Source organism: Bactrocera neohumeralis, chromosome 4, assembly GCF_024586455.1.
Source record: "Bactrocera neohumeralis isolate Rockhampton chromosome 4, APGP_CSIRO_Bneo_wtdbg2-racon-allhic-juicebox.fasta_v2, whole genome shotgun sequence".
In the NCBI taxonomy this organism is placed as follows: Eukaryota; Metazoa; Arthropoda; class Insecta; order Diptera; family Tephritidae; genus Bactrocera; species Bactrocera neohumeralis.
Window position 1 is genome coordinate 54641062 of NC_065921.1, and position 16282 is coordinate 54657343.

The following is a 16282-nucleotide window of genomic DNA, read 5'->3' on the forward strand; positions in this document are numbered from 1 at the left end:
TTGTATTATAATGCTCTATCACAGAGTCCCAGACCTATCCTAAACGAGAAAATATATTTGAAGTTAAGTAGCACAATGACATTAAATTTATCAAAATATGTACAGCAATCTTAAAGTAAAAGAATTGCCTCTTGCTTGAAAGACTATGTTTTGCAACTTTGCGTAAAAATAAAACCAATAAAATCTAGGAGACTATATTCTTATTTCAGACATTCAAATTATGTCGGCATATACACAAAAACAAAAACGGAAATAAAATTAAAATATCGTATTAAAAATTCATTTGCCTTAGCTTAAATGAAAATATGTATATTCATTGAAGTCAAGAAAATGTATTCTCTGTTCAACCAAGTTTGAACAAAAAGCAATTTCGATAAAAAGTTTGTTGTCAAACGATTGCGTTTTTCGGTCGTAGTTTCACCCGCTTTTGAGAAAAGCCGCTCAGCTGGTACTGAGGTACCAAGTAGATGACAATACTTTTTTGAAAGTCCGTACAGTTTTGGGTAAACGGTTTTCATTTCTTCCCAAGCATCAATAGTGTTTCGACTTTGTTCTAATACCTGACAATTCAAATAAGAGCTCAATTCATCTTGTGGATATGTAAAATCGTTGTCCTTCCTCCTTCTTTTGTGCACTACAGTTTTGTGAGGGGCCTAGAGGTCAAACTCATTCTCTACCGATTCCACTGATGACTTGCTGCTCGTTTCCATAGTATCATCTGCAACTGTTATTTCAGTACGTAAAAACTTTATAACTGGGGGCAACGCTAATGGGTCTTTGAAATGAATTATTTTGAATCTCGGGTCGAGTAATGTTGTTGCAGCTAGCAAAAAGGAATGTTCGATGTAGCAAAATGTACGATCAAACTGATTTAACACGACATCTTTTAGTTTTTCAGCGACTGGCTGTTTAGCTGTTATTCTCACTATTTGTTCCCGACCACAGTGAACTAATGGAATCACTTGACTTAACGTTACTCGTTGATCACCACTTAGATGTACAGTCATTGCCTCTAATGATCTCAATATACTGAGTATTTCCATGATATCATCTTTTTCCTTAGATGTTGTCATTACCGGTGCGTCAGAATAGTTGAAGAGTATTTGGTTAATATATGAACATAGTTTAATGAACCGTTCAAGCATGTAGTAGGTCGAATTCCAACGTGTTTTCACGTCCACAATTGGCTTAAGCATTTTGCCTTCAGCTACTCCGGCAGCAGCTTTCATATTTCGAAGATCATCATTAGCTTTAACACTTCTTTTTAGCCGCTTAACTATTTCTTTGCATTCTACAGCAACTGCATTTACTTCAGGATTGTTCAGTGAGTTTTACATACTAAATTGAGGGTGTGTGCAAAACAAGGAATATGGCGTTTTTTGCCAAATGGATCATGTACAGCTTTTACGATGTTTGCACCATTGTCGGTCACTACAGCCATTACTTTTTTTTCGTCAATAGAAAAGTCTTTCAAAGCAGCAATGAGAACTTTGGAAATATGTGATGCAGTATGTGCTTCTGTTAATTTATAAACGCCAATTGTTTCATTAAATTGCTTCGTCCCATTTACACCATGAATGGTCAAACCAAACATGCTATTCATTTCTACATCAGTCCAGACATCTGTCGTTCTTCATCGTTCATATTTTCAATGTGAGCCGTGATGGTATTTCTTATTGGGACTTTGTAAAGAGGAAAATGTTGCTTCATGAAACTTAAGAAGCCTTTACCTTTTAAAAAATAAATGAACAAAAAGCGTCATTCATTATAAATTTTTTTTGTAATGTATTTTAATATACCTTCAACTAAGTCAAAAGGTAGATTATCCTTGATAACCATTTCCACTATTCCATGCTGTAGCTTTTGGTTCTTTGAGCCATGAAGCGAAAAGTTTTCAATATTTTGGAAGACTTTAGAAATGAGGAGTTGAGGATTTTTACTGCTACAGCTAGGTAGCTCTCTCATGCTGCCTTCTTTCGGTTTCTTGCTGCTGAAGCTTGGCCCCTCACTTAAAGGGCTTTCATTAATTGGTTTGCAACTCGGCATTTCAATCATGGTGTCAGTGTCATCATAACTTAGGGAAACATTGTCTTTACTCCTAGATTGCAGAGTCTAATTTGTACACATATATTTATGTATATATACCTAGAAGAAATTGTATTTAAAAATGTAATACCGATTGCTCCAACTTACCACCAATTTGCAGGCTACAGTTGCATGCTTTAATTTTAAATCTTTCAACATATTTGATGTGTTATTAGAAAATTTTAAATGTTTGCAGCAAAGTTGACATTTAACATAGTTATCGCTTATTTCATTAAAAAGTTTCCACACTCCGCTTTTAACTGACGCCATTGCTCTTCAAACAACTGAATGTAAAATGCGTTTGACTTAACTGTAAGTGCAGTGTTACCAGACATTCATTTGTTGATATTAAACTACGTTGACATATTAGAATTTAACTATGTTTACACCGTTTCCAGTTATAAATGACTGATGCGACCAATTTCGACCCTTGTACACTAACTTAGATGAACATAAAATGTATTAAAATTCAAAATGCTGTTTGCGATTATTTTGCAATTACTCGAGTAATAATCGACTAATTAAAAAAGGTGTTTCGATGCAATTAAATCGTAAATTGAATGAAAATAATCGATTAATTTAATCAAATGATTAATCATTGCCATCTCTATACATAACCCATTAAAAGTGGACCACGCATTCGGTAGATCTTCGATATTCATTAAAAGTCAAGGCTTCTTCCTACACCTATGTATATCCTCTTTTGACATAGTTTCAAACGAGGAAGAGCTATTGATAACATAGTTTCAAGTTGCAAGAAACAGGACTTCCAAAGGTTTCTTGCTAATCGCAGAAAGCCTGAGAAGTACTGGCGCCGGCTAAAAGCTCAGTTATTTATCTTGTTAGTCCTCTGAAGAGAGCTGTGACCTCAACTAATGGACTAGTTTTGAAATAATTTGAAATTCAGGCAAAGCATAAGTCTTATCCTTAAAACGTCAATAGAGTCGTTCCACTATAATATTCTGACCAAGTTGCGGTAACATTGTTGAAAGAACTTATCTACTTCGTCCTTCTGGACCAATTTCCATTTAATGTGGAGCCTTTTCTGTTTAGTGCCCGGTGAAATAAAAAAGACTTCAGCTTATTCGACAAAGGTATGCAATCCTCCGTACATAATATCAACTCTGAAATAATCTATTTTTATTCAAATACAAATACGTTTTATTGCGAGTTGCGAGTTTTCGTAAAATACGTTTTATTTGTATTTCCTTGCTGAAAGAGCTCAAAATGACGTGTGCTTCAGTTTTCGCCTCAAAAACCATTAAACAACTGCCAAGACACTGAGAGGCAAAGTGAGAAATCAAAGTAAAGAAAACTGAAGGCTGACAAAACTTTTTATGCTAAAAGTTTAAATTTGATTAAATAGTGACAGTGGTCGTTATCTCGCATGCTAGTTATTGTCGGCCATGCCAGGCTGGAGCCGGAAGAGATAAACACAGTCAACATAACACAAATAACAGCAAAAATAATAATAGAAATAAAATAAAATAAAATAAAATAAAAATGTTGCTCAGCAAAAAGGGTAAAATGTGCGACGAGTGGATGTAAAAATAGTGTCGCGTTGAGCAGCGGCCACCTTAAATGCAATAAACTCGCTCGTACTGCAACAATTTCGACAAAATCACTGCGTGAGGACTAAGTTGGTAGAATGCATCACAGAAAAAAGTGAATGTTCAGTTTCTGTAAGTAACCCAACGGTAATAAAAACGTATAAACTAGAAAATTGTGCTGACAAATACAGGCAGACACGACGAATAAGCCAGCGCATATTTTGGATGTGAAACAAGTATAGTGGGACCCTTTAGGGAACGTTTGTACTAAATTTATGGTTTCCGAGGTTCAGTCCAAATCAGCTTAGCTGACGAAAGCTGTTTTGCGAGTTTTCGTAAAATCACTTTTGCTGAGGTGTACGAACGGTATTTCATAGATAGAGATTTTCTACGAATGCGTCCTTTAATTTGCACCCTTCGAACCATATTGTTCAGGTGTCCGAAAGAAGCTCATAACACTACGGTAATAATATTGTGTTTACAGCCGCAATAAGCGTAGGCTTAAAAAAATACTATTTGGAAAACTACACACAGATTGAGAAGATTATCAATTTAAAAGAACGCTTGTTAGGTCCAAGGGAACTAATTTTGAAAATAAAGTTCTAACGAGCTCAATCCAAATTTGGGAACAACGTATAAAATTATTTTATTTACGCACCAGGAAGAATTCATAGGATCTTTATACGGATAACACTCGACAAGCTTGTAACGAAGCTTTTTTCTGCCCCTGCTTCTTACAAGTATAAATTGCTGAGGTATACTCGCCGTGTCCAGGGTTCGTTACAATAAATTTGTAAATATTGGGGCTCTTCTGCGAATCGTACTTTATTTCATTCAACTTACATTAATATGTATTAATCAATGTTGCAAAATTGTCTCCTGCGTTGTACTGTCGCCGCCCGAGGACGACGCTGTCAGGGTAACGGTTCTGTGTGGCCCGTTAGGGCAATACCGTTTCCCGCTCTGATGCGTTCCTGGGTGCTAGACGACTGCAATGACGATGTCCTGCGACGTGCGTTGACGCTCTCGTGCTACGACGACCACGCTCAGCTATTTCTGCCGACGCTCGTGTAGGCTTCAATGACGGTGTCCTGGCGTACACGTTGACGCTCCTCCGCAACGACGACTGCGCTCGACTACTTCTGCCGGTGATCCTGTATGCATCGATGACGATGTCCTGGCGTATACGTTGACGCTCGCGTGCTACGACGACTACGCTCGGCTACTTCTGCCAGCGCTCGTGTAGGCTTCAATGACGCTGTCCTGATGCCGACGCTCGTGTAGGCTTCAATAACGCTGTACTGGTATACACGTTTACGCTCCTCTGCTACGCTGGAGAGGTCCTTTTAACCACTTTTGCTGCGTAGAGATCCCGGATCACGGAAGACTGTGTTAGCGGCCGCGATGTTAAAGGTTGAGTTGGTCAGAGGATAAACTCACTACCAAGCTCACCCTTAGCAGACGCGTTCACAAGTCAGGGTATCAAGACTAGCCAGAGGATAAACTCACTGCGTAGTCTGATGCCAAGCGTGCGTACGCTGTCACCAGGAATAAGGGGATGTTAAACTTATTCCAGTGTGAGAGCGCCTCAAAATTAGCGTTTTTTATAACATTTTCCATTATTGCCAGATCGAACAAACTAACAATTTTTGGGCATTTTAACCCAATACCCAACATTTAGTACGAATATAAATTACTAATTAGTGGTTATTTATTATATGGAGAAACTATTTAAATCTTTTTAAAGAATATTATAACAACTGACTTTTGTCCTTTCAATACCCAATAATAGGATTTAAGGTTGTTAGCTCTCAATCATTAAAAATTTTTAATAATTTTCAATTGAAAATATTACTATGATGTTTCAAATTACAAAACATTTCATCAAATACCTTTAAATTTCACAAATTTATTTAATTTTCATTGTTTTGCATTTTTGATAAGAGGTCTTGAACGATGCAACAAATCCCTCCGTATACATATATATTTTTTGGTAAGATTTCAATCTGGCCATCGCTCGTTTCCAATTGCTAAACGTCAAAACCTCCTGACCTCGATCAACTGTCAAAGTTTAGGTGGTTTTGACGTTTAGCAATTGCTCTCTCACTTCCAGTGAGAGAGGAGTTAATCATCTCTTTATCTCTGCTGTCACAGTCCCGTGCTGACTGACTGATCATCCATCACCTAACTCCCCAGCAAGCCTGTGCTGTGTGCTAAAACATTCGCAACATGTTGCGTTGGGATGGCGTGTGTTGCTGGGACGGCGTATGTTGCTGGCAGTGACGTGGTTTTACCGCTGCGTATGCATGCTTGTTGTTGTTTTGTCTGCTTGCCTGATTTCTCCGTCTCCGTGGTATCCCGATGTATTGCTTGCGTGGCGTGGTTTTACTGCTGCGTATGCGTTGTTGTTGTCATTTACTCTGCATGTCTGGTTTCTCGATCTTCTTGTGTTTCTAGAAGTGGCGTGGTTTTCCCGTTGTGTTGTGAACAATAGGGTGTGCCTTTATGGGTTGTGTGGGGTAAATTCTGTATAGATATTTAGTTCTCACAAGCTATTTCGATAGAGTCGGACCAAACAACGAGAAATATTAGTGTTACTTGAGGAGTCCTTGCATGCAAAATATATACAGTCCTAACCCATGCTATATCTGCAAAGCGCCTAAGACCAGCCACAAATTTATTGAGCCCGTTAGTATCTACTTCAGCCAATACACCAGATTTATAGGAAGTATGACCAAGATGATCCAATCTTAATCTGGTGAAAGCTGGACAGATGAGGCGGAAACATCTTTCTCCGTCCAAATGTTTCAATCGCATCTTCCTTCCTGCAGATTTAACAAATTGTGTTCTCTAGCTGGCCTTACCGCGTGAAAAACAGTAGACAGGGTCCAGTTAGGACACTTATCATTGCGATTATGTGAACCTTTGTATGATTTAGAAGTTCAATGAATCTTTTGCGATCTACTCTATGCCAGAATGCTGTCACAAACCCACAAGCCCAACGCAACGCCAAAGGCATTATCAGAAATCTCAAGGCCTTCATTGCAGTTCTGCTATCGGAAAATACTCTTGGTAACTTACCCAGCATTTTTTTTCAGTTTGAGAAAAATGACAACAGCTGCCGTTGCAAATTATAGAAGAACTAAGGTCTTGAGAGAGTTCAGTTTCAAATGTCAGAAAATTAACTCTAAGCCATTATTCGTGAAAATATTCGTATCGGACATAAAACAGAGCAAGCAATATTGTCGTACATACTTATCACCGTGTTCTTGAAAATATATACGTATATGCATACAACTGGAATATGCTTAGTTATTTTTAACAACTACTTGATATTTGCGAAATACTGCGAAAATACGGAATTGTTTAACAAATTTTAAAGATAAGAAAACGTTCCGCGAATAGTGTTTGGGAGCGCGAGTACGAGTTACTTTAGGGTCATTTGCAAATAGATCCAATTGTCGTGGAAACTGGACGCAACCTCAAAGATTTTTACCTTGCATATTCCTTGCAGGCTTACAAATGAAATGCTGTTCACTTGCGCTTCGCATTTTGGCGCAACAATAATGTTGATGTGACTGCTCAAAAGCTACTAAAGTGTGTGACGCTTGAAAAAAGTATCGTAGAACACAGCACAGCTTCAAAAAGCAGCCAGCAAAATCGTCAACTTATTGTTGTCACAACAACAATAGTGCCACAGAGGTATTATGACAGTCACAATTCAAGTGCACAACCATGAAATGCATAAAAATAAAACACCGAAGAAAGTAGCCAAGTATCTTTACGAGTACAACTGCTAAGTATGCAACTGGTGAGTAAGTAATGATTGTGAACTAAATATATTTTGTGTTGGAAAAGTTCATAAAACTTGGAGAACATTTTCAAAAAATCAAAAACAAAAAATCGAAAATATGGTACTGAACTCAAAAATAGGGAGTAATACGTAGGAGACAATCGCAGTTGGGATGACCACGTAAAGTTTTAGTCTTTTTGGTTATTTTTATTTTCTGCAAATTTGGTAATCCACCACGAGTGCGTGAAGTACTCATAAAGCGGAGTAAGAAAATCATAAAAAATAGCAATAAAAAGAGTTTCAGACTCACATGTTAAGGACTAGTGCGACAGCAGCTCTGATGGTCGTAAAGTTATTAAGATGGTGACACAAGTGACTACTAAGATCGGTTTGGAGAATTTAGTTGATGTAAATTTTTATTCCTTTTCGCTGTTTGGCGCCAATTGGAGATTCTCAGTTTAGCCAGGTCTTTAGCTGCTGTCTCTTATTTCGCTGAACTATGTCAATGTCGTCGAACATCTCATAAGCTTATCGTATTGCGGTATTCGCCATTACCAATGCGCATAGGGCCATAAATCTTTCGCAGAACCTTTCTCTCGAAAACTCGAAATGTCGACTCATCAGATATATAACAATTTCCAGTTTGGAATTCCAACTTGCTTTAGAGTTCTACAAGGTCTAGACACCGAAGACACAATTTTATTCATAAATATTTTTTGAAGCGCCAAAATTTTTCTTCCGAACGGTCGTTTGAGTTTGCTGAATAGCCAGAAGTCATACGCAGATAAATCAGGCGAATACGGTGGGTGCAGAAGTTCGTATTGTTTAAAGATTACACGATAACCGAAGACGCCTGCCAACAGAACCTTTATTCCTGACAAGCTTTGACGTGTTTTATTTCATCTTGGGCTCTCCTTTGCAACGATATTCGGCTGATTGATCTCTGTTTCCAGGTCATAAGCATAAGTCCAAGACAACCAACATTGTTTCATAGATGTTAACGGTACGCTGTTTTTCGAAAAAAATTGGTGATTTTGGAACTAATCGTGCTTTTACTTTTTTAGGCCCAAATGATCTTTCAAAAAGGTTTTTACTGATCCTTCCGATATTCAAACAATTCCAGTCAGATCTCTGACAGTTAATCTTCGATTCTCATGATAAAAAGGATCTCGTGATCACAAAATTTATGGTTGTTGATAAGTGCTTCCTGAAGAAGCTGGAAGAAGTTTTTAGCTATTGCTAATGAGGTCATGCAGTTTTGACTAGTCAACGAGCTGGTAGTCTGAAACTAGAGTAGATGGAAAGCTCCCGACACCACCACCTGCTTTCTTAATATGTAAGTCATCATGAAACACAAGGACTTTGAAGCAAAAAGCTTAGGATTTCGACAGGTTTTGTGCAAGTTTTGTGGAACCTTAAGGAAATTATAAACATATCTCGGAAGAAAAATATCACAAGGAATTAAAATATGAATCCACATCTTAACTGTGGATAAACTCCATCAATCGCCAACACCGGTCAAATAAGAGTATGAAATATAGGTGCGTTAGCTACACAAAACCCCAGCCTTTATCCCTCATATTAGTAGACAACTTTTCTCATATCACATTTTGTTTTTGTAAGTTTGCAACCCATGTAACTTTGCTTAATACTAGTATGCCGCTAGTGTCAGCACTTGTTTTAGTTGATATATAAAACTATTATGTAAGCATTATTCGTATACAAGTTTCTTATGGATGAATCTAAAATGAAATTTGCATGCAAAATTGAATTTTATTAAGCAGTTCCGCGACGACACAACTCACAGCGAAAACAACAACAAGAACAAACACAATCATTTGTGTCACAAGAGCGAGCAGCAACCAAATTGCAAGACATAGGGCTTATTCGAGGCACTCCATAACTGCGACAATATTGCAGCCCTGATACTCAATTTGCAACACTGTTGCAGATGCTCAGCTGATACTTAAGCAAAATAATTGCAATATTTTGCGCGAATTGTGACCGAAAGTGAAACTTTAACCATGAACTTTTTAATAAATATAGCGATAGATAATTTTGAAAGCAGGGATAATAACCTGCTGCTTAAGTATGGAAAAAATAGAAAACAAATTTTTTTAACAAAGAGAAAGTGGTTCCTCGCTGAAATTTCAAAAAAGAGAACAGTGACGAAGATGATAAAGGTTTGGAAAACAATTCCATTGTACTATGATGATACATATTTCACGCATTTTCGCATGACTCGTGAAACATTTGCAGTAAGTATTGTTGTTTACTTTGTGGAAGTACGTGATAAATAAATTAATTTGTCTTAGGACTTGAAAAATGCGTTAGAACCTTTTTGGTCAACACCACACGGGGAATATTCCTTGGAACATTCCTTGCATATGACTCTTTGGAAGCTAAGCAATAGTAGCGTCACATATCGAGAGCTTGCCGATAGATTTTATGTTGGGCAAGGAACTGCCCACAAACTTTTCCTTAAAACAATCAAGACATGGCTAATGATCTATTTTAAGATAAGTGTTATATAATCAATTATTTAGGCCATATGCGACAGTAAGTTCTGTTTTTTAGATGTGTTCGTCGGCTACCCAGGTAGCTGTCATGATGCCAATGAGTGGAAAATAGTCCACTTTACAAAGGGATCACATCTGGACAAATAAAACTTGCGAAAGATGCAATTATTCTAGCCGATTCAGCATATCCTGTTTCAAGATACTTAATTGCTCCTTTTAGAGATAACGGACATCTTTCCAGAGAGGAAAAACAATTCAACTATTATATGAGTTCAACCCGAGTATTTATCGAGCAAACATTTTGAATTTTCAGGGCTAATTTCAAAATATTGAATCATATTGATATGCGTAATATAGAAAACATATCAACTGTGATATTAGCTTGCGCAATTTTACATAATTTTATACTGCGAAGCAATCCGGTTCATTCTGAAGACAATCATATGAGTATGCCTGAAAATTTAGAAAATTCAAATGATCACGATATGATTGAACTACCTGAAAATATAAATGACACTAATGAAGGAATTATCAGACGAAATAACTTGAAAATGCTATTTATTTCATAGAAGTATTATTTCAATAATGTATGTATGTATGTACATATCAAATAAATGATTAATTGATTGAAATCTTGTTATATCAGTTAATTTAATTAAAATCACCTACCCTAGAATACTAAACCATTTTCTGTTTCTTTTTTAATAAAATATTAATTAATTAATTAATATTTATTTTATTGAAAATAGGAACTCATACTTATAATAATAATATATATTATATTAATATAAACATAAAGTTTATTATAAAATGAACACTTTTTATTTTTGGCACAATCCCTCCAAAACTTGCCACAAATCCAACATTGATTTAATCCTTTCCTTGTCAACCAGCAATTTTTCCTTTTCGATCTTCATAGTTTCTTCGTGCCGAATCTGCTCTTTCCGCGCTTCTTCTTTAAAAAAATCCAATGTTTCATATGCAATAGTTTTTGGTCGTTTTTTTCGACTGACACCTTCTGCATCGCTTTCTTCCACGCACCTTTCCTCCTTACTCACTCCACTTTCAACTAAATATTGCAGTGAGCTCTGGAGGTTCCTTATGGGAGGCTCAATGGAGTGCCTATTTCCGAAAACGTTATCAAAATCCTTAAAATATTCCCACGTCGTGGCACCTCGACCTGTCGCGTCGTTGCGTTTTTAATTATCTTATACGTCGCAAACAAATTTAAAAATTTCCTCTGCATAAATTCTTTTGTTTGCGACACCTCCGGATTTATAATACGCATATTTTCGACCACCTTACCCCATAGGACAGACTTTTTCCTCTTCCCGCCAGCAAACTCGGGCTCCAGGTCAAGTCGGGACCTTACTAGAAGTTTTGTAACCGGTGAATTTAACTTTTCACTGAAAACATATAAATCACGATATAATATATATTATTAAATTCAATAAATACCACTTTTACTTACCTCTCTTCTTCCATTATTGGCGCGCAATACAAAAATTTTTGAAGCAACAAAATACAACTATTTAAGAATTACTATAAAATATTTGCGCGCAGTAGAAAAATTTTTGATGCATAATGATGACATTTGGCGCGCATCAAGTGTCAAATTTTTACTCGCTCGAACGTCTGACTTTTGCACGAGTTGCCACATTTTTACATCGAATATGATGTTTGCGCAATATTGCGCAGTACTGCCAAGCTCGAATAAGCCCATACTTTTATAGAGAAGCAGCACTCGTGCACAGACTTTTGCGCGCAAACAAAGCATACATGCATAGAAAATTAAAAATAAAAAGAAGAAGCAGAAGAAGAAGAAGAGAGAGGCAGCTGCTGGCATAGAGTAACCTGCTGCTAAAGAATAACTTTAGTTTATTTACGAGTGCATAGAAAGAACTCCATTACCGCGCAGAAGAGCACACAAGCAGCACTACTTGAAGACAAAGGCAAAACAGAGTATCGGAAGTGCGAAGTTATGTAAATAGCAAGAAGTAAGTAAATAAATATGTGAAACAAAAGCGAGGGAAGTAGCACATAAACATATACTCACACATATACACTTTCATAAACATACTCACACCCCCGTAGAGATAACGCAATGCAGATGTGGGTATTTGAAATTAATATTTGTGCAGTATTGCTGGATTTTCGCAATTTATGCGAAATTAAGCAGTAAGGAAATGAGAAGATAAGTGAGAGAAATCATATTAAAATTTTCTATATATTAATCTGTATAATGTAGTTTTCAGTATACTCAGGCCAAATCCGTAATAGAAGCAGATAATTTGCTTTGAAGCGTAGAAAACTGAAAGTATTTAAGCCAGTTGAAGCTCTCGACAATTCAACTGTATGATTACATATCACCCGCTCGTGCTATTTTCGAATTGTTCGAGGCCTTTGGAGGTTTTTAAAATCTGTGAGGTAACTATTTTTATTTTTGTATTATTACGTATATTATATTATTATATTATTAAGTACGTAAGTCCAGAAACGTAACATGGAATTTTGATAGAAAAGTAATTCCTTATAAAAGTAAAATTCTTAGAAAATTGCTATTTTAAATTAAAAATTTTACGATTTTTGAAATATAAAATTTTTAATATTTTAACACAGAAATTTTATTTCACTTTCTAAGTTTGTTGTTGATCGTTTGCAATGAATTTTATCTGATAATACCCACCTGAAAGCTGTCTTTCCATAAGCATTTAAAGAAGTTTACAAAATTTCAAAGCTTTCTAAAAGTTCTTTGACCATGCCAAAAGCTCTTTGAAGATGAGGTTGACAGAAAAATCTGAGAACGATGAGATCGAGATGCTGACTAATATGAGTGCAGCTGGAAAATTGTATCAGAAGGCAAGTCTACCATAGACCAGATTTCCACAATTTGTTAGATCCAGTTGATAAACAATTCGACACCCATTCCCTTTTTGTCGATTTCGAAAGCAATTTTATTTAATTTTGTTGTTAATTTTAGAATATGAACATTGAAGCAAGACTCAACCGAAGCTATAATATCAAAGATAAAAGATTAGTTACAGCTTTTCTCATTTCATATTTTGTTTTTGTAGGTTTGCAACCTACGTAACTTTGTTCTAGTGTTATGTAGTATTTTGATGCTATGGTCAGCACGTGTTTTAGTTGATATATAAAGTTATTATGAAAGCATTCTTCGTGTACAAGTTTCTTATGGATGATTCTAAACCTAATTGTAAATAGGAAATTTGCATGCAAAATTGAAATTAATTGAAAAGTTCCGCGAAAACACAATTTACAACGAAGACAACAACGGCAACAGGCGCATGCATAGCAAATGAAAAAGAAAAACAAGAAAAAACGTTAACTTCGGCTACACCGAAGCTAATATACCCTTCACAGATTACATTGGTGCCTTAGAAAATAATTTATACCAAATTTCGTAAATATATCTTGTCAAATGCAAAAGTTTTCCATACAAGAACTTGATTCCGATCATTCAGTTTGTATGGCAGCTATATGCTATAGTAAGCTGATCTGAACAATTTTTTCGGAGATTACAATATTTTTACAAACAATAACTTATAACAAATTTCGTGAAGATACGTTGTCAAATGTGAAAGTTTTCCATACAAGAACTTGATTCCGATCGTTCAGTTTGTATGGTAGCTATATGCTATAGTTAACTGATCTGACCAATTTCTTCGGAGATTACATTGTTGCCTTAGAAAATAATCTATACCAAATTTGGTGAAGATACATTGTCAAATGTATGTGAAATTTTTCCATACAAGAACTTGATTCCAATCGTTCAGTTTGTATGGTAGCTATATGCTATTGTCCAATTTCTTCGGAGATTATATTGTTGCCTTAGAAAATAATCTATACCAAATTTGGTAAAGATACATTGTCAAATGTGAAAGTTTTCCATACAAGAACTTGATTCCGATCGTTTAGTTTATATGGCAGCTATATGTTATAGTGGTCCGATATCGGCCGTTCCGACAAATGAGCAGCTTCTTGAAGAGAAAATGACGTTTGCAAAATTTCAAAAGGATATCTTAAAACCTGAGGGAGTAGTTCTTATACATATATACAGACAGACGGACGGACAGACGAACAGACGGACATGGCTAAATCGACTCAGCTCAACATACTGATCATTAATATATATACTTTATAGGGTCTCCGACGCTTCCTTCTGCGTGTTACAAACTTCGTGACAAACTTAATATACCCTGTTCAGGGTATAATTAAAAGAGGAAGAAGAAGAAAGAGGCGGCTGCTGGATAGAGTAACCTGCTGCTAAAGAATCACTTTAGTTTATTTATGAGTACATAGAAGGAACTACATTACTGCGCAGAAGAGCATACAAGCAGCACCGCTTGAAGACAAAGGCAAAGCAGAGTAGCGGAAGTGCAAAGTTATGCAGAGCGAGTTAAGTGGCGCAGATGAACACACTTATATACACATAAACACATACTCAGACATACACACTTTCATAAACTCACTCACACCCCCGCACAGATACCGCAATACAGATGTGGGTATTTGAAATTAATATTTTTGCAGTATTGCTGAATTTTCGCATACAAATTTATATGAAATTAAACAGTAAGGTGATTAGAAGATAAGTGAGAGAAATCATATTAAACTTTCCAATATATTAATCTATATAATGTAATTTTTAATATACTTAGGCCAAATCCTCAATAGAAGCAGATAATTTGCTTTGAAGCGTAGAAAACTGAAAGTATTTAAGCCAGTTAAGTACTCGACAATTCAACTGCTTGATTATATAACACCCGTTGGTGTTTTTTCGAATTATCAGAAGCCTTCAGTAACTATTTTTATGATTCCATAATAGTGCATGCAGATTGCTCTAATCTCTGGCGAGAAGAGTTCTACAAATAAAAACAAAGCCCATATACTATATGTGGGGCAAATTGAGCACAAGTAGGGTTTTGTAGAGCATTTCTAAAATAAATTGTATTAAGTACGCTTTCGTCGAAGCTTATATACTATTCTGAAATTTAAGGCTAGGAGCATAATTTTGATGGAAAAATAATTTCTTATAAAAGTAAAATTCTTAGAAAATGGCTATATTAAATTTGAAAAATTTTACGATTCAGTTTTTGAAATTTAAAACTTTTAATATTTTAACACAAAAATTTTATTTAACTTTCTAAATAGTTGATCGTTGGCGATGAATTTAATCAGATAATATCGACCTGAGAGTAGTCTTTCCAAAAGCATTCGAAAAAGTTTAAAAAATTTCAAAGATTTCTAAAAGCTCTTAGAGCTAGCCAAAAGCTCTTTGAAGATGAGGCAGGCAGAAAAATGTGAGTACGAAGAGCACGAGATGCTGGCTAATATGAGTGCAATCCGAAAATTTTATCAGAAGTCAAGGCTACCATAGACCATCATCACTCTTTGACAAATGCTGCCTATTTGACACCATTTCTAAAGTTGATATCTCTGCAAAACTCATACAGTTATGGAGAAAACTGTACTCAATATTTTTCTCATCAGCTCCGTCAAACTCGAGAAGAGCCTCGCCGAACCGTTCAATATCTGAAAAGATTTAAGACAGGGGATTTCCTCTTGTGCGTCTCCTTCAATAAAATGCGAGCAAATGTAATACGTGCCGCTTATCTGAACCGCAGTGAGACTGCCTACTCTGAAAGTACCATACTACTGGGGTGAGCAGTTAGTATTAAGAGCATTAGTCTTAACTACGGAGCCGTCAGTGCAGCCTTTTATAACTTTGAGAAAGAAGCGGAAGAGGTTGGTCTTGTGGTGAATGAGAGCAAGGTAAAGTTCTTGGAGGGCACACACAAAGATTCTTCGCGTCTGGGGTACTACGACACTTTTGGCAACTATAAATTTGAAAAAATTAAGGATTTTGAATATCTCGGGACTAGCATAAATACCACCAATAATCTAAGCCAACAACAGAATAACTCTTGCTAGTAGGTTCTACTTTGGAATCGATAGGCTCTCTCGACGATTCAAAATTTCGCTATCTCTCATTACTCCCATCCAATTATACGCCCCGAAGCATCAGCGATGTAGAATCGCAATGAAAAATCACTTTGAGCATTCTTGAGAACTGTTCTTCGCAAGATCTTTGGAGCCGTCCGCGTGAGCGATGAATATCGAAGAAGATGGAGATGGAAGATGGAAGAAATCCAATGAAAGCACTAGCTAGACAATGTTGCCCGGATGGAAGGTGAAGTTCCTTCGGTTTGAGACACACGAAGCCAAAGAAAAGACCATGTCAGGGCAAGATTGCTTAGAACACCGGTCCATTGTGATACATATACCTTATAAACAATAGATCATAAGACTCTTGC

At 36.2% G+C, this 16282-nt stretch overlaps 1 long non-coding RNA gene and 1 pseudogene across 2 annotated transcripts; one reads left to right on the forward strand and one right to left on the reverse strand.

The window, feature by feature from the left end:
* Positions 1-388: 388 nt before the first annotated feature.
* Positions 389-2420, reverse strand: LOC126755769 (uncharacterized; annotated as a pseudogene).
* Positions 2421-11781: 9361 nt separating this feature from the next.
* LOC126754708 (uncharacterized) lies at positions 11782-14561 on the forward strand. 2 transcript variants are annotated; one of them, XR_007666387.1, is made up of 4 exons: positions 11782-11944; positions 12042-12145; positions 12196-12374; positions 14110-14561. It is a non-coding gene; the product is annotated as an uncharacterized LOC126754708 (long non-coding RNA). The 2 variants fall into 2 exon arrangements; XR_007666388.1 differs by having other exon boundaries at positions 12203-12374.
* Positions 14562-16282: the final 1721 nt, after the last annotated feature.